This window comes from Triturus cristatus, chromosome 7 (assembly GCF_964204655.1).
Source record: "Triturus cristatus chromosome 7, aTriCri1.1, whole genome shotgun sequence".
In the NCBI taxonomy this organism is placed as follows: domain Eukaryota; kingdom Metazoa; phylum Chordata; class Amphibia; order Caudata; family Salamandridae; genus Triturus; species Triturus cristatus.
Genome location: NC_140590.1, coordinates 1398324037 through 1398346558, shown reverse-complemented (window position 1 = coordinate 1398346558; position 22522 = coordinate 1398324037). Strand labels below are relative to the sequence as shown.

Genomic DNA, 22522 nt, shown 5'->3' with positions numbered 1-22522 from the left:
CATCATTCTTTAGCTCACTTTGCCACCTCAGTTCAGATCCAGTTATATGGAAATCAGCCTTGACCCTGTGCCTCATGGGAACAGTCCAGCCCGAACTGCCAAGTCAGGTCTTCCTTGAACCAGAAACAAGCATTCTGGGACTGGTTTAGGGGTGACACCCCTCATCAGTCAGGCTAGCTTGAATCCAGTGGTAAAGTGAGCAAGGTACCCACACCTGGGCACACCCTGCAAACTTAGGGCAAGCAAAGCAAACACAAGGAGACGATAGATGGAGCACTGAAACGTTTCAGACACTCACCCAGAGTCACAGATCTGGGTTGAATCCATCATCATTCTTTAGCTCACTTCCCCACCTCAGTTCAGATCCAGCTATATGCAAATCAGTCTTGACCCTGTGCCTCATGGGAAGAGTCCAGCCCGAAATGGAAAGTCAGGTCTTCCCTGAACCAGAAACAAGCATCCTGGGCCGGTTTCGGGGTAACACCCCTCATCAGCCAGGCTAGCTTTATTCCAGTGGAAAAGTGAGCAAGGGACCCACGTCTGGGCGTACCCTGCCAACTTAGGGCGAACAAAGCAAACACAAGTGTTAGACCTGGCACCATTGGCATGGGTCTCCCTTCCATTTTTTGCTGTTGCCTCCTGTGTTTTTGCTATGTGATTTGCTGGTCTAGATGCTTTGGGCACTGTGCCACTGCTATTCAGCGCCACAGTGGAAGTGCTCCCTATTGTAAAGTGTTGCATTGGATTAGTGACTCCATGATTGGTTTATTTGATTTACTTGTCAGACCCTAGTACAGTGCATCATGTGTGCCCAGGGCATGTAAATCAAATGCTGCTGGTGGGATTGCAGCACTGGTTGTGCCACCCACAGAAGCAGCTTGTAAAGTGTGTCTCTGGCCTGCCATTGCGGAGCCTGTGTGCAGTCTGTGATTGCCATGTCGACTTGGCAAGTGCACCCACTTGCCAGTCCCTAAACCTTCCCTTTTCTACATATTAGCCACCCCTAAGGTAGGCCCAAGGCCAGGGTGCATTGTATGTAAAAGGTAGGGCATGCCCTGATGTGTGTGACATGTCCTGATAGTGAATTACAGCCAACTTTGTTTTTCACTATTGCAAGGCTACCTGTTCCCATAGGCCAGAATGGGCAGTTTGATTATAACATTTTATAATCCTAACTGACTCAGGGAACTAGGTAGAAATTCGAGTTTAGTATGCCTAAACTCAGAATGATAAAATATATCTTTTAGTGAAGTTGGTTTTAACATTGTGTATTTGAAAATACCACTTTTAGAAAGTAGGTATTTTCTTACTTAACCATCCAGCCTGCCTCTGCTAGCTTGTGTATTGTGTGTCTGGTTTTGTGAGTGACAGGGGCTGGGGGATTCCAGGAGACAGGGTGAGTCAGCACAGGGCTGAATAGACCTATCTGCATGTAAAGTGGTGGGAGGAGTCGGCACCTGGGTCTGAATAGGGCTGTGCCTGCCTTCCACAATGCTGGCTCCACCTCCTGTGGTGCGTCTGATGTCCCTGGCCCACACTGTCAAAGGAAAGAAGGAGTCCTGTAAACAAAGTGCTCCAGGACTGCACAGAACTGGTTTGGACTAGGTACAGGCCCCTCTGCCTTCAGAGGACAAAGGATTTAGTAGTATAAATATGGGGACCCGAACCCCATGACTTTAGATCATTTCTGGGAATCAAGATGACCCTTTGCCAAGGAGAAGAATCAAGGAAGCTGAAGGAGGAGACTGCCCCTGTGCTGTGCTGTTGGGTTTGGCCTGCAGTGGTTACTTTATTGCCAAGGAAAGGAGAAAAGGAACTTTGTGTGTACTTTTGCAATCTTGAAGAAGAATCTCCAAGGGCTTGAACTGTGCTTGCCTCCTGCCTGAAGTCTCAGGGATACAAGACTTCACCACCAGCTCCCCTGAATTCCCTTGTTGTGGAATTCTGCCTCCAGAGAGGTGCCTAGTGTTGTTTGGGCCCTCTGAGAAGACTGCGAGTCGCTGGGAGCTGGAAGCATGAGGCAACGAGGAGAAGCGTGCCGCCGCTGCAGCTGTTCCCCATCGCATCACCGACGAAGCACGTCGCATCACCGGAGAAGCGTGTCGCCACCGCAGAGGTCGGCGTCGCATCACCAGAGAAGCGTGTCGCAGGGACTGTCGCGGCTCAGAAGTTACCGAGTTCACCGCACGGCCGTCGGACGTGCACGCATCGCATCCAACGTTGTTGCATCGCATCAAGACACCATTTTCTCGTATCACACCAGATCGTCGCATCGCATCGGGGTGCCATCTTGTCGCATCGCCCCGGATCACAGTAAGAAACCGATGCATCACCTCCTCTCCGGTAAGGAACCGACGCATCACCTCCCCTGCGCTGCAGTAAGGCACCGACGCATCACCTCCCCCGAAGCAAGGAACCGATGCATCACCTTTCCTGCGACCCTTTTGTTTGTATTGCGTGACGCATCCAAGGTACTTTGAGAGTAAAGTGTTGAATTTACCATCTACATTGAACTAAGCTATTTTCTACCATTTTAGAGACTATTTTTGAGTACAGTATTGTGGATTGTTGCCGTTTGGTCTTGTGTTAAGTCTAGTAAAGATTACTTATTTTTCTAAACTGGTGTGGTGTCCATTTGAAGTGTTTTCACTGTATTACTGTATAGGTTCACAAATGCCTTACACACTGCCTCTGGGAAATGCCTGTCTGCTCGTGCCAAGCTACCAAGGGGGTGAGCAGGGGTTATTTTAGGAGTGTACCCCCTTACCCTGACTAGAAGCAAGGGTCCCTATTTGGTCAAAGGTACCTACCTCGGCCAACTAGAGACCCCCAGTTCTAACAAAAAGGATACGATGGACGGAGCGCTGAAACTTTTCAGACACTCACCCCCAGTCAAAGTTCTGGGTTGCATCCATCATCATTCTTTAGCTCACTTCGCCCCCTCAGTTCAGATCCAGCTATATGCAAATCATTCTTGACCCTATGCCTCATGGGAAGAGTCCAGCACAAACTACCAAATCAGGTCTTCCCTGAACCGAAAACAAGAATCCTGGCCCGGTTTTGGGGTAACACCCCTCATCAGCCAGGCTAGCTTGATTCCAGTTGCAAAGTGAGCAAGGGACCCACGTCTGGGCATACCCTGCAAACTTAGGGCAAAGAAACCAAACACAAGGAGACGATGGACAGAGCGCTGAAACTTTTCAGACACTCACCCCCAGTCACAGATCTGGGTTGAATCCATCAACGTTCTTTAGCTCACTTCGCCACCTCAGTTCAGATTCAGCTACATGCAAATCAGTCTTGACCCAGTGCCTCATGGGAAGAGTCCAGTCCGAACTGCCAAGTCAGGTCTTCCCTGAACCGGAAACAAGTATCCTGGGAACGGTTTGGGGTAACACCCTTCATCAGCCAGGCTGCTAGATTCCAGTGGCAAAGTGAGCAGGGGACCCACTTCTGGGCATACCCTGCCAACTTAGGGCGAACAAAGCAAACACAAGGAGATGATGGATGGAGCGCTGAAACTTTTCAGACACTCACCCCAGTCAAAGATCTGGGTTAAATCCATCATCATTCTTTAGCTTACTTCACCCCCTCAGTTCAGATCCAGCTATATGCAAATCAGTCTTGACCCTGTACCTCATGGGAAGAGTCCAGCCCGAACTGCCAAGTCAGGTCTTCCCTGACCAGGAAACAAGCATCCTGGCCCAGTTTCGGTGTAACACCCCTCATCAGGCAGGCTAGCTTGATTCCAGTGGCAAAGTGAGCAAGGGACCCACGTCTGGGCGTACCCTGCCAACTTAGGGCAAAAAAAGCAAACACAAGGATATGATGGACGGAGCGCTGAAACTTTTCAGACACTCACCCCCAGTCAAAGATCTGGGTTGCATCCATCAACATTCTTTAGCTCACTTCACGACCTCAGTTCAGATCCAGCTATATGCAAATCAGTCTTGACCCTATGCCTCATGGGAAGAGTCCAGCCCGAACTGCCAAGTCAGATCTTCCCTGAACCGGAAACAAGCATCCTGGCCCGGTTTCAGGGCAACACCACTCATCAGCCAGGCTAGATTGAATCCAGTGGCAAAGTGAGCAGGGGACCCACGTCTGGCCATATCCTGCCAGCTTAGGGCGAACAAAGCAAACACAAAGAAACGATGGACAGAGCAATGAAACTTTTCAGACACTCACCCCCAGTCACAGATCTGGGTTGAATCCATCATCATTATTTAGCTCACTTCACCCCCTCAGTTCAGATCCAGCTTTATGCAAATCAGTCTTGACCCTGTGCCTCATGGGAATAGTCCAGCCCGAACTGCCAAGTCAGGTCTTCCCAGAACAGGAAACTTGCATCCTGGCCCGGTTTCGAGGTAAACACCCCTCATCAGCTAGGCTAGCTTGATTCCAGTGGCAAAGTGAGCAAGGGATCCACGTCTTGGCGTACCCTGCCAACTTAGGATGAAAAAAGCAAACACAAGGATACGATGGACGGAGCGCTGAAACTTTTCAGACACTCACCCCCAGTCAAAGATCTGGGTTGCATCCATCATCATTCTTTAGTTCACTTCGCCACCTCAGTTCAGATCCAGCTATATGCAAATCAGTCTTGACCATGTGCCTCATGGGAAGAGTGCAGCCCAAACTGCCAAGTCAGGTCTTCCCTGAACCGGAAACAAGCATCCTGGCCCTGTTTCGGAGTAACACCCTTCATCAGCCAGGCTAGCTTGAATACACTGGCAAAGTGAGCAGGGGACACACGTCTGGGCATACCCTTCCAACATAGGGCGAACAAAGCAAACACAAGGAGATGATGGATGGAGCGCTTAAACTTTTCAGACACTCACCCTCAGTCACAGATCTGGGTTGGCATGGTGAGCAAAAAAACAATGGATTTAGGCCCAGATCTCTGTACTGGGGTGAATGTATGACATTGTTCTACATTCTGTCCATCAATTGTTCTTTTTGCATTTGTCACCCCGAGTGGGACGGGTATGCCCAGATGTGGGTCCTGTGCTCTCCATGCCACTGGAGTCAAGCTTTCCTGGCTGATGAGGGGTGAAACCCCAAAACCGGTCCTAGGATGCTTGTTTCCAGTCCAGCGAGGACCGGGCCTGGCAGTTTGGGCTGGACTATTTCCATTGGGCGCAGGGTCAAGACTGATTTGCATATGGCTGTATCCAAACTGGAATGGCATAGTGAGTAAAAAAACAATGGATTTAGGCCCAGATCTCTGTACTGGGGTTAATGTATGACATTGTTCTACATTCTGTCCATCAATTGTTCTGTTTACATTTGTTACCCCGAGTGGGATGGGATTGCCCAGACGTGGGTCCCGTGCTCTCCATGCCACAGGAGTCAAGCTATCCTGGCTTTTGAGGGTGGAAACCCCGAAACCGGGCCTAGGATGTTTGTTTTCAGTCCAGGGCGGACCGGGCCTGGCAGTTCAGGCTGGACTGTTCCCATTGGGTGCAGGGTCAAGACTGATTTGCATATGGCTGGGTCCAAACTGGAATGGCATGGTGAGCAAAAAAGGATGGATTTAGGCCCAGATCTCTGTACTGGGGTGAATGTATGACATTGTTCGACATTTTGTCCATCAATTGTTCTTTTTGTCTTAGTCACCCCGAGTGAGACGGGTATGCCCAGACGTGGGTCCCGTGCTCTCCATGCCACTGGAGTCAAGTTATCCTGGCTGATGAGGGGTGAACCTCCGAAACCGGTCCTAGGATGCTTGTTTCCAGTCCAGGGAGGACCGTGCATGGCAGTCCGGGCTGGACTGTTCCAATTGGGGCGCAGGGTCAAGACTGATTTGCATATGGCTGGGTCCAAACTGGAATGGCATGGTGAGCAAAAAATGATGGATTTAGGCTCAGATCTCTGTACTGGGGTGAATATATGACATTGTTCTACATCCTGTCCATCAATTGTTCTTTATGCAAAATTAAGAATAGGTTGATAAACAGCCCAGTCTCATGGTACTCAGACACAAATATTTTCAAAGAAAACAAAGAGAAGAGGATGTGGACTTGTGAGCAGTGAGTTTGAGTCCTTTATGGAGTCTTCTGGAGTAAGACATTTGAAGAGTTCTCTATATCATCATCAAACCAACGGCCTTGTCGAGAGAATACATCTTGTAGTAGGGGAGTGTGTCAAGTGGGCCAAAGCTGGTAATCATGATGTGAGTCAAGCGCTAAGCAGCATGATTTGGTTCTACAGGACCACACCTCATTCTTCCACTAAAATATCACTGTTTGAACTTATGAGGGGTAGGAAGGCGAACACCACTTTAAGGCTGGGTGGATGTCAGGGTGGTTGAAATCTGATTCTGATGTCACAAAGTTGATGTACATTGTGAAAGAGAACATGCTTGTGGCCCAAAACAAACAGAAGGAGTGGTTTGATGCCAAGAAAGGAGTTAAGATGTATTTTTTAAATATTGGAGATATGGTCAAAATAAAGTCCTCTGTACATGTGAAAAAGGGTGAAAGCAAATATGGTAAGCCTGTCAAAGTTGTGAAATTGTTGGGAAATGCTGTACAAGTTGAAGAAGGGCATTGGTGGAATTTGTCTAAAGTGACCATTGTTGTTCAGAATTTCAGTGTCTCTGGATGCAGTAATGTACTGAAACTTGCATGGCTCCTCATCAGTTGAACGCTAGAAGGAGTGTCAGGTCATGTGTCAAACCTGCTAGGTTCAGGTAGATTCAGCTTATACATTTCATTTTTGTTGTTGTTTTTTTTTCATTTTTTGTTGGGTTTTCTCCGTCTTCCCCTTCTCTCTGTTTGTGGGGAGAAGGGAAGGTGTGTAGTAATGTAGTAATGTACTTTGTCTATGATTGTTATAGATTGTTCTCAATGTCAGCAGCTTGTATGGTTGGAATCCTCCCTGTTTCTAAGTGTGGTGGAATGTTATTGAACAGCTCACAGTTGGAGCTGAGCTGCGCTGAGTCTGGTGGAGACCCTGTCGTTGCTGGCTCCACAACCATGTAGCTACCGAATAAACCTGCTAAACCTCATCCTGTTTGTGGCTTTGTCACTACAGATAGGTAGGTAGAAAAGGTAGAATGTTGGTCTGGGGTTGAACATAGAACACAGACTGATGGGACCATGGTTCTAGGGAGGTTGGTTGGCTATGGCAGTTGAAGTAGTTGCAGGCTATATAATGCCACACGCTAGCACCGCTCTTTGTGAGGATCTAATCCTTCAATAAATACGTTCTCTTGAACCCTTACCTGTGTTGAAGACCTCATCTTTTCCAACACTTTACAAAGAGTTAGATCGTTGGTAGCCCTTTTGCCCTTGGGGTACAATGCTTAGAGGTCTGTGCACCTAGCCACAAATGCACGTTCACCACTGTCAGTCTTGCTTAGCTTCGATAGAGGTTGCAATGAACACCCTCATGAATTTGGATGCCACCCAACATCGAAACGTAGCTTTGATGTCTCAAGGTCACTTACAATGGAAGAACCCTCATTGAGGTCGAATGTTCATCAAGCTCAGTGACTGAAATGCTCACAGAGCTGCCCAGATACGTGCAAACAGAGGGCAGCCCAAATTAACAACATTTTTCAGAGGACTTACACATACTTACACCACAATATGTGATTTTCTTTTTTATGCTAACTCCAATCATCATTTCAGCAAGATAGTAAACATCATCATGGATGGTGGTTGTAGTAACTAGCCACTGTAACCATCTTTGGGCCTGATGTACTAATCCTTGTTTGCTAACCGAGAATTGCAGACTGCATACTGACTGGCTTGCGAACTTGGCTGTAATGTGCAGTGCAATCTATACACAAAGAGACTGCATCACAAATTGCCCATTCATTGAGAGTCACAAAGTGGTCTAAATGGCTATGCATGCAGGGATGGTCGCCTGCAAGGGAGTGTAGCCCCCCATCCATGTGTTTGCATTTATAAATCAAAATCATGTATTAAAAAAATGTGTCCTTTCTATTAAAGGGGCACATCTGGGTAATCAAATTAATCTGTTCTGCATGGTCACCCCAGGCTTTTCAACTTTTTTGTGTCTCTATTTTTGGTGGTTTTATTACCCTGTGCACTGACTTGTTCAGTGCCAAAGTTTGTGTGCTCTGGCCTAAAATAGTGCTGTATAATTGGTTTGACCCAATTGGTATTTAGATTTTTTTTTATTAAGGCTGTTATATGTTGCTGAAGAAATTGCACAAGTGGTGTGTAAGTTACATGATATAGGGTGCATTGTCTGTTTAAACCACCTAGAGATGAGACCAAAATCTGTGACTGCCAGGAATGCCATTATTCCCTGGCTAGGCTGTAATTTAAGAGTAGTAGCCCTTGCTTTGTTTGAGAGCCCTTGCTTTGTTTGAACTTGGCTGACACTTTTGCCCAGGTCCCTGACAGCCTGCCCTAGCGGGAGGAGTCACGAGCGCAGGAGCGCTTGAAGAGACGTGGGTGAACCGGCGGAGCGGGAGCCCTTGCTTTGTTTGAACTTGGCTGACACTTTTGCCCAGGTCCCTGACAGCCTGCCCTAGCGGGAGGAGTCACGAGCGCAGGAGCGCTTGAAGAGACGTGGGTGAACCGGCGGAGCGGGAGCCCTTGCTTTGTTTGAACTTGGCTGACACTTTTGCCCAGGTCCTTGACAGCCGGCCCTGCGGGAGGAGTCACGAGCACAGGAGCGCTTGAAGAGACGCGGGTGAACGCGCTGCGCGGGGACGCGCGCGCGGATGCCGAGCGGGCGAAGACCAGTCCAAGACGGGCCCGTCTGAGCCTGTCAGAGGCCGTTGAGGACGGGCTGGGCCCTTTCTCTTTGATCTCCAACTTTATATGATCGCGTGTCTTCGACCTGGGAGCTTATCCCCCTGCCTACATTCTAAGAAACTGAGAGGTACTGTAACTGTAGCAGACATCTACGGAACTGAGAGAAGCACAGGATATTTCATATCTTTTAAACTTTATTGTATTGCGTTATCCTAGGTATTTTTATTTAGATTTTAATCATATTTTCTAAGGATCTCATTCAGAAAGCACATTATGGGAGCAAAGTACTCCTACAATGGAGAAAAGGAAACTATTAACCAGTCAGGCCCCACCCACGAAAAAGGCCACCGGAGACATGCAGCAAACATTACTCTCATATTTGACAGGGGCAATGAGAGCAATTGAGAGGCAAATATCCTCAGTAGAGGAGTCGCTAGAGATAAACACGCAACGTGCCTGTGAAGGAAATAAAACCCTGATGGAGATAGAAACTGAGAAAACAAATATAGGGGTTTCGAGTTCTATTCTCTGCGAGAATGGCTCTGTACAACATACAATAGACACAATAGCTGAAATAATATCAAGCGATCAGGACTCTTTAAGTCAGCCGCTACAAAAGCGGACAAAGATGCTATCAAAAACACCTAAGACCATAGAGATAACAGATTCTGCAAAGCCCACTATAGTCAGTACTCCCAAGAAAGTAAAATCGACAAAAAAAGTGGGAGCAGGGAAACAAATGGCATCGAAGGTGTTCCCAGAAAGATCCCCGGCAGGGAAAACCACTAAGGTAAACTCAAAAGAAGCCAATATTAGAAATGTAACTACCCTGTACACAATTTAGACCTCTTTCTTAGGGACTCACTCTCAAAGATTGAGAGAAGAGTAAACACGATAGAGCAGATCTTAACGGGTCTCCCAGATAGAGAAGGCCATAAATATGAACCAAGAAATCAGGGTGAAAGATTAGATGGCAAGGATGATACGGGGGGTGGCTTAGCAAAGAACAAGCGAGGCCAGACTGCCCAACCTGAAGATCGGGCAAATTTAAACAGGACCCAAGGTAACCGTGTGGATTACCAATGGAGTGTTATTCAGACAAAAGGTAATAAGAAAGTAGCAACAGAAACCCATAGCCCACATTGATTCCCTCTTACAAACAAAAGGAAACCACATCCACAAAAGAGATACATATTGATCAACCATACTTAGACCTACCACCAGCTTGTACCCCATATACAATAATACTAGCTAATATACCCAAGCTGAGACCAGAAGAAAAGGAATCCTGGGAAAGTCTGAGAAATAAAGCACTTCACTGGCTAAGTAGAAGAGTGGGCCTAACCAACCAAATCCTCATGGAGTTTAAAATGGCTAGGAGGATAAACTGGGTAGGAAAAGAACAAAAAACTCTTCCTGGCGATTGCATAGTGATAACGTTTAAAACTCCCGACCTAGTGAAAAGGATCCTATGGAAAGGGGGAAATGGGTGTCTAAATACAGCCGACAAAAACATTCTCCCCTTAGACTATTTTTATAAGTCTGTAAACGTGACGGGGAGGGGTGGCGCAGACCGAGTAAATGGAGTAAGTACCGACTACCCCCCCCCCAAATATTATGGTGAAAAATCGCTATGCACCACTGACCTCCTTAGAGGAGATAGATTGACTGGACACCTGCCTCACTGACCCCTTTGACACCCCTGCAAACGCCTTTCCCCAGAATCACCAAATACTGGACAAGGTTGATGTGATAGATAATAGCCCTCCTTTATTGGAGGGAGTTATTACTAACAACCCTTTTTTTGAGACTATTGTAGTAACAGATGAGACCGCCGGGAACAATTATAATGCTGACCCATTTGTACGATTAAGCTCCCAGTACACAAGTGACGCACATAGAATAAACAAGACTAATAGTGCTGAAGTGCTAGTCTCTCCACAAAATGTAGTACACATCAGGATCCCATCTCCTAATTTACACACATCCCTGCACATTGATAACCAAACCCAGAGAACAGATAGCAAAAACAGTATCACTGTACTTTTCTGGAATGTTGCAGGACAGCGGTCCAAACTGGAGAATCATCTTTGGCTAAATTTTGTGGCCAAATCTGATATACTTTGCCTACAGGAAACATGTTCCCTGGAAGAAATGCATATTGAAGGCTACAAGACCTTTAATACAACAGCCGTACCATCGGCAAGTGGGAGGCCAAAGGGTGGCTTGTGTATATATGTATCTAATTTGCTAAGGATAAACAAAGTATGGCTAACCATTTCAGAACCTAATTATCAAATATTGGTCATGAAAACAGATAATCGAGATACTGTTGTTTTGGTAACTTTTTATAACAATGCTCATAGGGAATGTGTAATAGAAATTTTAAAACAACTCAGAAACGCAATCCTGAACATTTAGAATGATAGTAGGGGAAATGCATTATTAGTCTGGGGGGGTGATTTTAATACTGCTTTGTGTACACACAGTGACAATGTATTATGTGGTTAAGTAGACGAAAAAGAATGTAACCTTCCTCATTTTTTGAATAGCCCACAGGGTGATGCTTTAAATGAGATTCTATTTTTTCTGGATATGGGTTTTGCCAATGTAGTGAGCTCACCACCTACCCCGTTCTCGCAGATGTTTCATGGAAGAGGGTCAAGTACAATCATAGATTTCATAATAATCCCAAATAGGTCTGCCTCTAGGGTTCTAAACTTTAAAACCCATAAAAATGCACTAAGTGATCACTTTCCCCTAAGTTTTGCAAAAATACGAACATCACATTCTGAAAGGATTCAACAATTACAGGGTTTAGTAATAAACAAAACAAATGGCTACTCACTAAAATGGACCCAGGTAGAACCGTCTGTAATCACTAAAGCAGTGGTAGAAAACACTATGGAAGAAATTTTGAAATGCCTTGATGAGACTACACCACACGAAGACATATTAGGGTCCTATATATGCAAACGGACACTATTAGGAACAAATTGAAAAGGGACGCGAAAAATGGGAAGGAAAAGAAAGGTGGGTGGTTCAATAATAATTGTACGAAAGCATATACTACCCTAAAGCACGCTCTACATAAAGAGGAACGGGACAGAGTGGAAATAACACAATGCAGGCATGTATATAATCAAGCTATAAAAGCTAGGAAGAGGGAAATAAAAACGAAAGCTTGGGCCGACCTACACAAGGCAAGTATAGATGAGGACAGTACTGTATTTTGGCGTGTTGTCAACTCTCCTTTTCTGAGACCTGAGACGACCCCAAGAATAGATATCGCTATTGACGAAGGACAATGGGTAGATCACTTCTCTAAAATGGAGGTTAGCAACCGAATTGCTTGTCCCGTATCGCCTAGTCCCATAAACGAGGCCTTCCCAATTAACATAGACTTCACTTTAGATGAAGTTCAACTCGCTCTGAAAGCTAGTAAGGGCGGAAAGGTACTGGGACCAGACGGGGTACCTGTAGACATATTCAAACAAAATATAGAGCTATGGGGTCCCCTAATAAAACAAGTCCTTTCAGCAGCTTGTAAAGTAGGACTAATAGGAACCTGGTCAGAGTCACTAATGGTCCCAATTTTTCAAGAAAGGTGACAGACAGAACACTACATGCTATCGGCCAATTTCCTTATTGGACTCGGTGGGCAAGGTGTTGGGCCGCATTATTTTAAACCGTCTCCAAGAATGGGCCGAAGATAGTAACGTACTATCGGACCTATAATTTGGATTTAGGGAAGGCTTAGGAACAATAGAACAGGGCCTCAACTTAACAATATTGATGGAAAAATATACCAAAGCATTCGTAGATCTCTCCACCGCATTCGATTGTGTATGCCACAATAAATTGTGGAAGACCCTCTAAGCGATGGGAGTCGAACTACCCTTAATTCAAATCGTAAGAGAACTATATTCTAATGCCAGAGCCAGGGTACGGTATGGTCAAAACGGGGAATATACAGCGAGGGGGGTTAGACAGGGATGTGTCCTGGCACCCTTCTTGTTTACCCTGTATACCAATGGCCTTGAACAGGTGATGTTTGAGGGGTGTCAGGACCTACCACAAGTACAGAACCGATCTATACCCGCCCTACTCTACGCAGACGATGCGGTGTTAATGGCCCAAACACTATTAGAGCTACAGCGGGCCCTAAATAAATATAATGAGCATATGGAAAGCCTCGATCTAAAGATTAATGTTCCTAAAACCTACATAATGAGTTGTGGGAAGGCAAGTAGGAAACAAAGGACTATTTTTATTGGAAATAATAAACTCAAAAGTAAGCAAACTTACCCATATCTAGGTATCCTCATGGACAATAAGGGCACTTGACAACAGGCCATAAGGGCAACAAAACTGCTATTTATGAGAACCACAACAGCACTTGTAAATTTTGCACAGAAACTAGGTAAAAGGCCCCCAATGGAACTGATTAAGATCTATCAAGCCAAGTGTGTCAGTACAGTTTTATAGGGGGTTTGGGATCTGGGGATGCTGTAATGTATCGGACATACAGAAAGTGGAAAATGCTTTTATCCGCTATCTATTGGCTGTCCCTCGTTCAACCTCAACCTTCGTTTGTCACACAGAGCTGGGGCTACAATACATTATAGACAAAATAAGGGTCCAGCCAGTCTTATTGTGGCATCGAATCTGGACCTCAACAAAAACAATTTTTAATCAAAGGGTCCTAAGAGACTCTCTCACACTGGAGCAAGCCCTAGCTATCAGATGGCTGAAGTATATTAAAGACTTCATGATGGACCTAGGACAGCCTGAATTTTTTTACAATCCATCACAGATGAGTACTATTTCCAGGAAAGATTTTAAAAAACAATGTATGTCACAGCCGGAAGAACTCCGATATGGTAGTGAGGCTCATAAACCAACAGTCCGACTAAATCAGATGATCCTTTCTTCAACTGAAATGCAACCGTATCTGACTTACTATGGAACTGGGTATGATAGATTTGTACTTATACGTTTTAGACTAGATTCCTTCTATCGATTAGTATCGTTTCCTACAATAAATGATTAGTCTAAAAACATAGGACTCTGCCCCTGTGACGGTTCCTCTGCCCAATCGACAATTCACATTGTTTTATTTTGTAAATATTATTGGGAACAAAGAAAAAGGTGGATCCTTCCAATTTTAAAAATCTGGGGCTTGAGGCAATGTCGCCCTGCCTATCTTGCACTGCAACTACTGGAAAATGAATGCTATGCAAGAAACATTGCACTATTTTTAAAAGCAGTAATTAAATCTAGGAAACAACTCTGAATTTTAATATGCTGTTTTATCTATATAACTCATTTTCCTTTTAAGAACCGAGTTTTATATGGAGAAATGTTTTTATTTGGTAAATGTAATATGTACTGTGTATCATGCTTTTATGGTTTTGTAATTCAAAACGAAAATCGAATAAAGCAAATTTGAATTTGAATTTGAGTAGTATAGTGACACATGAAAAATAAACATCCTTTTGCCGTGTGGGAAAACATATTTATGTATATTGGATAAGTCACACTGAAAATTAGCTTGTTAGCCCACAGGGATGGATGCTCAATATTTAAAAATGTTGGGAATTATATGCCCTCATAGTGAAAAACTACCCAAAAGCATTTTACTCTGTAAGTAAACTACATTTTCTAGAAACAGACCTAGTTGGCTATGAAGCCCTCATTTTATATCACCACCTGAGAAAATGATAGAGAAATGATTCTAAGGGCCACATGCATCATTGTAAATTGCAGTCGCAAAGGGGCAGATTCACAGAACCTGCCCCTTTGCGACTAATTTTTGCTTGTGGGATGCATCATCCCAAATGCGAAAATCGCTATTTAAGTAATCACTAAAATTGCGATTACTTAAATTGCGATTGAATTTAGGGAATCGCAAATTGTGATTCCCTAAATGCAATGCAACAACCCCATAAAAATTGCGATTTCGCAATTAAGAAATGCAAATTACCATCAATTCACAGTTGATGGTAATTTGCGAGAACTGTGAAAAATGCACAAAAGTGCATGTTTCAAAGTTCTATGTTGCACACATACATGTCCTTGGGGCATGTGTGTGTGCAACGTGTGTTGAAATTGCAATTTCAGGGGTGCATAATGGTGTCCTTTTGGCACCCTTGCACCCTTGAAATTGCATGCGCAATTTGCGAGTACCTATTTGGTACTTGCAAATTGCGCATGCAATTCCCATTGATTTCTATGGGTCTCTAGGCCCATAGGAATGAATGTGAAGCAATTCCTTATTTGTGAATCGCAATTTGTGAGTTGCAAATAAGGAATGTGTAGGGATCGCACATTTTTTTGCGATTCCTACATGCATAAGCATTTGCGATTCCTAAATTGTGATTTCTTAAAAATCGCAATTTAGGAATCGCAAATGCACAGTTTGATGCATGTGGCCCTAAGTTATTCGCTACTTAGTTTGAGAAATACAATGCAGTGGAGAAAGTAGAGTTTTAATACCATTAGTGGAAAAGTAACCTTCAAAACATTCAGTTGTGTTGCTTGAACGGAAACAGATTTTAAACTAGTTTACCTCTAAGCCCTACTCCAAAGGCCCAATATCCATTCCTACTTGATTGTTATGACCCTGCTCTCAGAACAATCGCACAAATTCTGTGCCCAGGAAGACAGAAGTACTGTCAACAACTGACCACTTAACAGGGAATATATATCTGGGAGTAGGCGGAAGCAGCTGACAGAACAAAGGGCAGCCTTAGCACTCCTACTTTGGACTTCTGTAAGAAAATAAGATCTGCCGAGTTGCAGGGCAATGAAGACTGAAGGACTCCTGGCAATTCCTGACACCCATGGAATGAAACTGCTCAGCAAGGTTAAAGTGCTTGACCACTCACATGTGCACCAGTGCTATCAGTATCACAGAGGGGGCAGCACAAGCAAATGCAGACCCTTCTGTAATGCCATTGTGCCCCGGTCTGTTGCACACAAAGGGGCCACACGCACCCGTTGGGCCCCTGGGATGCAATATATAATATGGTTCCATGAGTGACTTTGCCAGTATCAAAAAACCTTTAGGGCTCTTGGTTGTAGCAGGAAACATGGACAGCGAGACCTATCTACTCTAGAATGTGTGTGACTGGAGTCACGCAGAAGAGTAACAGGACGACTTCAAGCGCTGGCCTGTAACAGCATGGAAAATAACTGACTTTGACCTTGACTTCCCGGCCTCTGTGAGACAGAAAGTTTGCTGATAACTTTTCCTTGTTCTCATTTCTGGTGCAAGAAAGATTCAATCCTTAGTTTTCCCTTATCCAGTTGTAACCATTTTATGTCGTTTTGCTTATTATATTTTTCTTTATTTGTTTTAAAGTGGTGTAGTAGTAAAGATTTGTTTTCTTGAATTAAAAATGTTGGTGCTGTTTGACCTTAATATACATTTCTTTGGGCAATTACATTCTGCTTGTACCACAGCTACCACAGCTACCAGGGAAGTTGTCTAGGAACTTTGTTTTATCCCAACCAGGGTGTGTTTTTGAGGTGATGATGGTATCTCTGACCTAAGTAAATAACCTACTTTCTGTCATGATGCTTTTTAAGTAAAAGTTTTTGTTTTGGATGACATGGTGTGGGCATGCAGTTTTCTTCTGTGTTTAATTTGAGACGGTGTTTTCCAGTGCTCAGCACCTGCACTTAATTGTCAACACCTGCACTTATGACAGCTGCCACATGGTGGCACTGTTTGTAATTTGGAGGTCAGCAGAACAACAGTTGTTTATTCATTCAGTATACATTAAAAACAACTAATACCTGCAGCCCAAGTCATTCTTATAGCTTTGAGGGCCTCGAACAGTCTGATTTGTCACACTTATTGGAGTGTGATGGTTAGTAGTTGTATTGGTACTGGGATTGTCAGTGGTGGCAGTGGCAATGGGTGGTGCAAACTCATATCGCTTCCTATTGTAAAGTGCTTCTATAGTAAAATTAATAGAAGCTAGACATGTTTCTGGGGTTTCCAAGTTAGTTAAAAATCTATGGCCTTTTGAATATGAATTAAAAGATCAGATGCACCAGACAGGGACTAAAAACTTTCTGCACCCAGATTTATAAAGTGCACAAAAAAGTGCAATGTGCTTTGACTCGAGGTACCGTCACACAGGCATGGACCGCAAACAGCAGGACCCAGCAACAATTGATTGTTAACCTGAGCTCTTATGTTCTTACCCCCCCCTGAGATTAATGTTTTAAACAAGGGGCTTGGTTTTGTACCAACTAACTCAGGTGATCCTTTTCTAATTCAGTGCGAATTAGCCAGATTCTTTCGTAAGATTAGACTATGGTTCGTTTTTTAAAGACAAGACTTGTGATACCGCCTCTCCATCGGAAGAAAGTGCAGACAGCGGGTTACGGAATAAATCTACTTTTTTGCCACCTGCTAACTCTGTACTTCCTTTGGTCTTAGCTTTTGAAGCAGCGGTTTCCCTTGAGGTTTCCACGATTGATATGGGCGCTAATAATCACTATCACAACCTTTCCAACATCGACAAAAAGGCTGTTGATTCATTATCTAAAAGTCCGTCTATTATCATCAAGCCCGCCGATAAAGGCGGTGCTATTGTCATCCTCAACACCACAGATTACCGGGCAGAATGTCTACGACAGCTCAACAATGAAAGCTTCTACAGACTGTTGGTTTCTGACCCCACGGTGAGACTTCAAAAAGAAATAGGCGATATGGTTTCCGAAGCCAAACTCGAAGGATGGATCTCTAAACGAGAGGCTGACTATCTGGTGACTACTCACCCCGTCACTCCTTATTTTTACACCTTGCCTAAGGTGCACAAAGAGCAGCGCCCACCTCCTGGCAGACCCATCATTTCGGGTATTGGTTCACTGTTGGAGCCTTTATCTTCCTTTGTTGATGTGTTTTTGAGACCTTTGGTGAGAACTATGCCCACTTTTTTACAAGATACTAAGGATGTGTTGAACATGCTCCCTGACATTGACTTCAACATCGAGACTGACTATCTAGTCAGTTTCGATGTGGAATCATTATACACATGTATCCCTCAAGGGGATACTCTTGAAGCAATCAGATTGCTCTTGGACAACATCACTGAGCCATTGAGTTCACCTGTTCCTTTCATAATGGAATGTGCCAGGCTGGCGATGACGGAGAATTTTTTCAAGTTCGAAGACCGGTTCTACCTTCAAATCTCCAGCACTTCGATGGGCAGCGTTTTTGCCCCCAGCCTGGCGAACCTCTATGTCCATTTGTTTGAACAGAATCACGTACTCACGCCCACCAACCCGTTTTTGGATTCCATCAAAGTATGGAAACGATACATTGATGACGTTTTGGTCATATGGAGAGGAGATGATGTCTCCCTCACAGCTTTTCACAACTGGCTCAATGACCAAAACGTCTTCTTGAATTTCACTGTAGAATTCAGTAAATTGGGATTGGCCTTTTTGGACCTGTGGATCTTTCCTACAGCAGGGGGTCTAGGCAGCGAATTGTATACCAAGCCTATGGCAAGGAATTCCTTACTTAAATTCGATAGTTTCCATCCCAAGGGACTGAGGACTGGCCTGCCTTTTGGCCAGTTCCTTCGGCTGAGACGTAACTGCTCCACCAACGAAGCCTTTACAAAACATGCTAATGTCCTTTCGCAGAACTTGAAGTCTAGAAATGATCCTACAGGGCCAATCAGGCAATCCTACAAACGAGCGGCTAACAACAATCGTGACGCTCTGCTGGAGGCCTCTGTTCCCAAAATACCTCAGGACAGATTGACATTTGTGAACACCTTCAGTACATCCTCCAATCGCATTCAGAAAATTGTGCGAAAAAATTGGCGGATTCTGAATAGTGGTGATGAGAAATTAGCTTTCCCCCTGTTTACATTCAAAAGGGGTACTAACTTGCGCGATGCGGTGGTCCATACTAGACCATGCAGTATACCACCAACTGTGTCGAGCTCTTTATGGGGCCTTCCACCAGTCAGGGGACACTACCCTTGTGGGGGCTGTGTGGTGTGTGCTCAGACCAAACACACCACTGAGATTGATATTGGACTTCCGAAACCGTGGAAACAGCTCCGTCACACTAATTGTAATAGTGAGAGGGTGGTTTATTTGATTACTTGCCCCTGCAAGAAACAATATGTGGGGATGACAACACGTAAAGTCAAACAACGTATTATGGAACACAAAAGTACCATTCATTGTAAGAAGGCTTCTACGAGATTGACTAATCACTTTCTTGACTGTAACCATGGCCCTGAACAGCTCTTCTGGACTGTACTTGAACAACCCTTCATCCCCACGCACGTTGCGGATGTGTCCAATTTTCTTTTTAAGAAAGAGCAACGGTGGGTGTTCAAGCTTCAGAGTGACCGTTGTGGCCTCAATGACTCTATACCTTGGTCGTCTCTGCAGTAGGACAGTTTCTAGATGGTTCATGGCCGGTTACGAGGTTTATTTGAGTTTTATACTGCCTATCACTCGGAGCCTAAGTTCGTGGTTTCCATTGCATGGGTATGCGGCATTTATGTATTTGACTAACATGCTGTATAAAGTGGTCTATTTGCCTTGCGCTGTTGTCTTGCTGCATATTTGCATTTTGGACACCTCATTTCAATTTAGACATCAAACGATATTCACTGGGAAATATTTTAAATATCAATGCACCACGCAATCGTATAGATGAATAGTCTCTTGTATATCTTCTGGCGTGGTTACATTTTGATTTCTTCGTGGGTATCACCATAGCAACAACGAGACGCTGCATTATGCGTTCCCTGGGTATTTGACTACATTACCCAGACTGCTCGGGCACGCAGTCACGTCATCACTTGTGGACTGCTGGCCTACACGTGACGGCGTGCACCGACGCGTCTAGACGTGGCCTCTGTTTTTAATCTCAGAGGTTGTAGTCGTTTGGGGCCGCCACTAGCATTCAGGAAGGAGGCCCGGGGTAGCGCCGGAAAGGTAGGAGACTTCATTTGAGTGTGTACTATCACACTTTTTGCTTAGGTCTGTTTTATACAGGCTTTACGCTCAAAAGAGAATTGACACTTGTAATGAGATATTATATGATTGGATAACCCCTGAATATTGCCCTTAGGGCTTACCGATCTTATTCTTTGGGTGATTGTTATTATGCCTTATTTCGCTTCGTGGCTAAGATGTGCACGAAGACAGAAAATGATAGCGCTGCCTCCTAGGCGATTCCTCTATGCCCCGCATTAATACCGGCAGAAAGTTTAGCCGCGGCGGCATTGGCAAAATGTAGTCATGGTTTGTACGATTGTTGCCTCAGTGGAGTTGTTTGTATTACGTGTGAGGTTGGCACTATAAATAAAGGGCTGCTCTGTACCAGTATCTTGCAACCCTCTTTGAAAACCTCTCAAGCCTCCTTGTATGAACACCATTTAGCGATCCATAGGGGTCCTTTCTATATGCATACCGTAAGCATGTAGGTTGTTCCCTCCTACAGTTCGACGGCATTTGTCTCTCTAGTAAATCTGCAGGGACTACTTGCCTCACCTTGTAAAATGTTGTAAGGATGAGTATGTGTCGATGAGAGTACAGTCCTTGGTTATACGCTATTTTCATAGCGGATCCTGGGTACATCAACGATAGGTTCTGTTTATATCCAGCATGATTTTGTTTAGGGCTGAATTTTCGGCCACTAACAGCGGGATCTAGTCTGCATGGTTCTCTCTCCCTCTCTCTCTCCCCTCGGTTGTGAAGAAGATGGACACACCATCCACAAATTCCATTTCAGTATTAACAATGACTGGCCTGACGGCCTGGTACATGTTTGTTGGTTTTTGTTCACGATACTATACGCTGCTTTTATCTTTTTCTTTCACAGTGCGTTGTCCCTGAGTTGTTACCAGGAGCGGCAGGCGTAGTCCCGATTCAATTACGGGTAAGACTGACACATAGCAGTCCGATTGTTCTAGCCCATGTGGGCCTGTGCCTTGTTTGTATTACATTGCTTAGTTATTATTTTTATTTAATGTTTTTCTGTTTTATTGACACAGGTAATTACCGTTTTGACTGGCAGGATACTTAAAACTCTTGAATTTGATCCTGTGGTACAAGGTTGGTGTATCGGCCTGTTTCCACTTAGACACTAGTTCACGTCAGTGCTTTTTGCACTTTTTTGCAGGTGCAGTAGTTTTTGTTGTAGTGGTCCTGATGAAAGCCTTGATCCCAATTTCTTGATCGTTACAGGCTGAAACATGTAGACCGTTTTTTGGCTTTTGTTCGGCAATTGGGCCAGACCGCGCTACTACTCTGCTTTTTACATTGACACAGGGATATTCCTTATTAAAGTATTTTTTGTGTCCCTGTAGTCAATTTTAAATCACCCCTTTTACACTGCACTTTAAATTTTCACCTTACTTAGGCTAGCTTCATCGATCTTTAGGAGATCGCATTCCACTAGCGTAGAACAAAACATCCGCGAGCTCCTCCCTAAGTTGCATATTGGGAGTAGTAGCTCCTCAGCCAAACCAGGTTTGGTTGAGAGGAGATCCCACATGATGAAGCATGCCACCACGGTGGGTGATGGGATTATGTCCTCTTTATGAGGACTTTGTTGACTTGTATAAATACGCGTCTCTAGGAAAGACGTCCTCACGTTAGCACTCGATAGCGGAAGAGCCGCTGTAAGAAAGTGATACAAACGGTATTGCTTGGTTTTTTACTTTTTTAATTCATATTAACTTCATATGACCATTTCCGTAGTACTTATAGTTCATACTGACATTAGTGGATTCAGACCACGAGATAGTATACTACAGTATGTCCATCGTGTTTAGTAAGCCATTTTTTGAAAATATCCCCGATGCATTTCGGGACAAGCCCTTCGTCAGGGGGAATTCTACGAAAGAAATAAAAGGAGGACATAAGGCTGGGATCCAGGATGTATGCAAACAAGGGTAAATAAACAGTAAACACTTGAGATGCCAAGTATAATATCACCGTGGTAAACAGTGTTACGGCGGTGAACCAGTGACAACGGAGTAGACGCATGAGGGTCTATGAATATATCGAGAAGGTGAGCAACGTGCTTAACGGTGCAGTGGTGGTGAGCTGGTAGCAAAAACAGGGGTGACATAGTTCCCGTATCGTATACAGAACTGGAGCTGGTAACATGCAAAGCGAGAAAGTGGTGATAGTTAAATGTCAGCGTTCACGAGGTGAATAAAGTTTAAAAAACGAGGGATAATCCGTGCTACATATCAAATAACGGTGACTATGAAACTCGTGATGTTAAAAGAGGCGTAAGTCTGACAAGTGAGGAGAAAATTATCCAGAAGGATACCGCGAGCAAATAAATACCTGAATGGCGCCGATGGTGTAAGCAGTGTAGGAATCTCGTCTGAAAGGGTGAAGGCATGCAAGTTAAGACCCGGAACTAAATATCTAATACCCGGAAGTGATGGACCAAGTGAAAACGCGCGAGCGAGTCATGTGGCTAAAAGGGTTAGAAGAAAGACTAACGAGCGTAGGTTGGTGATCATAGACGAAGAAATCCAAATTCAAAAGATGAAATAAATAAAAACATAAAAATAATAAGAAAAGGAAAACGTTAGTAAACAAGAAAAGGAAAACGTTAGTAAACAAGGAGATGCATGTGTACAATAAAAAGAAGGAAATAGGCGGAAACAACAATAATCCGAGATAAGGAAAAATTATATAATGGGAAAGAAAAATTAGAGAAGTTCAGCGACAGGATACATATAAGAGTACATGATAGGTTAATTACAGGA

At 44.3% G+C, this 22522-nt stretch overlaps 1 long non-coding RNA gene across 1 annotated transcript in view; it reads left to right on the top strand.

Annotated features, from left to right (window-relative positions):
* Nucleotides 1–22522, top strand: part of LOC146812116 (uncharacterized) — a 55073-nt gene that overhangs the window by 5623 nt on the left and 26928 nt on the right. The window contains exon 2 of the long non-coding RNA XR_014965867.1: nucleotides 20614–20670. This is a non-coding gene — a long non-coding RNA (uncharacterized LOC146812116). The remainder of the gene's footprint in view (nucleotides 1–20613; nucleotides 20671–22522) is intronic.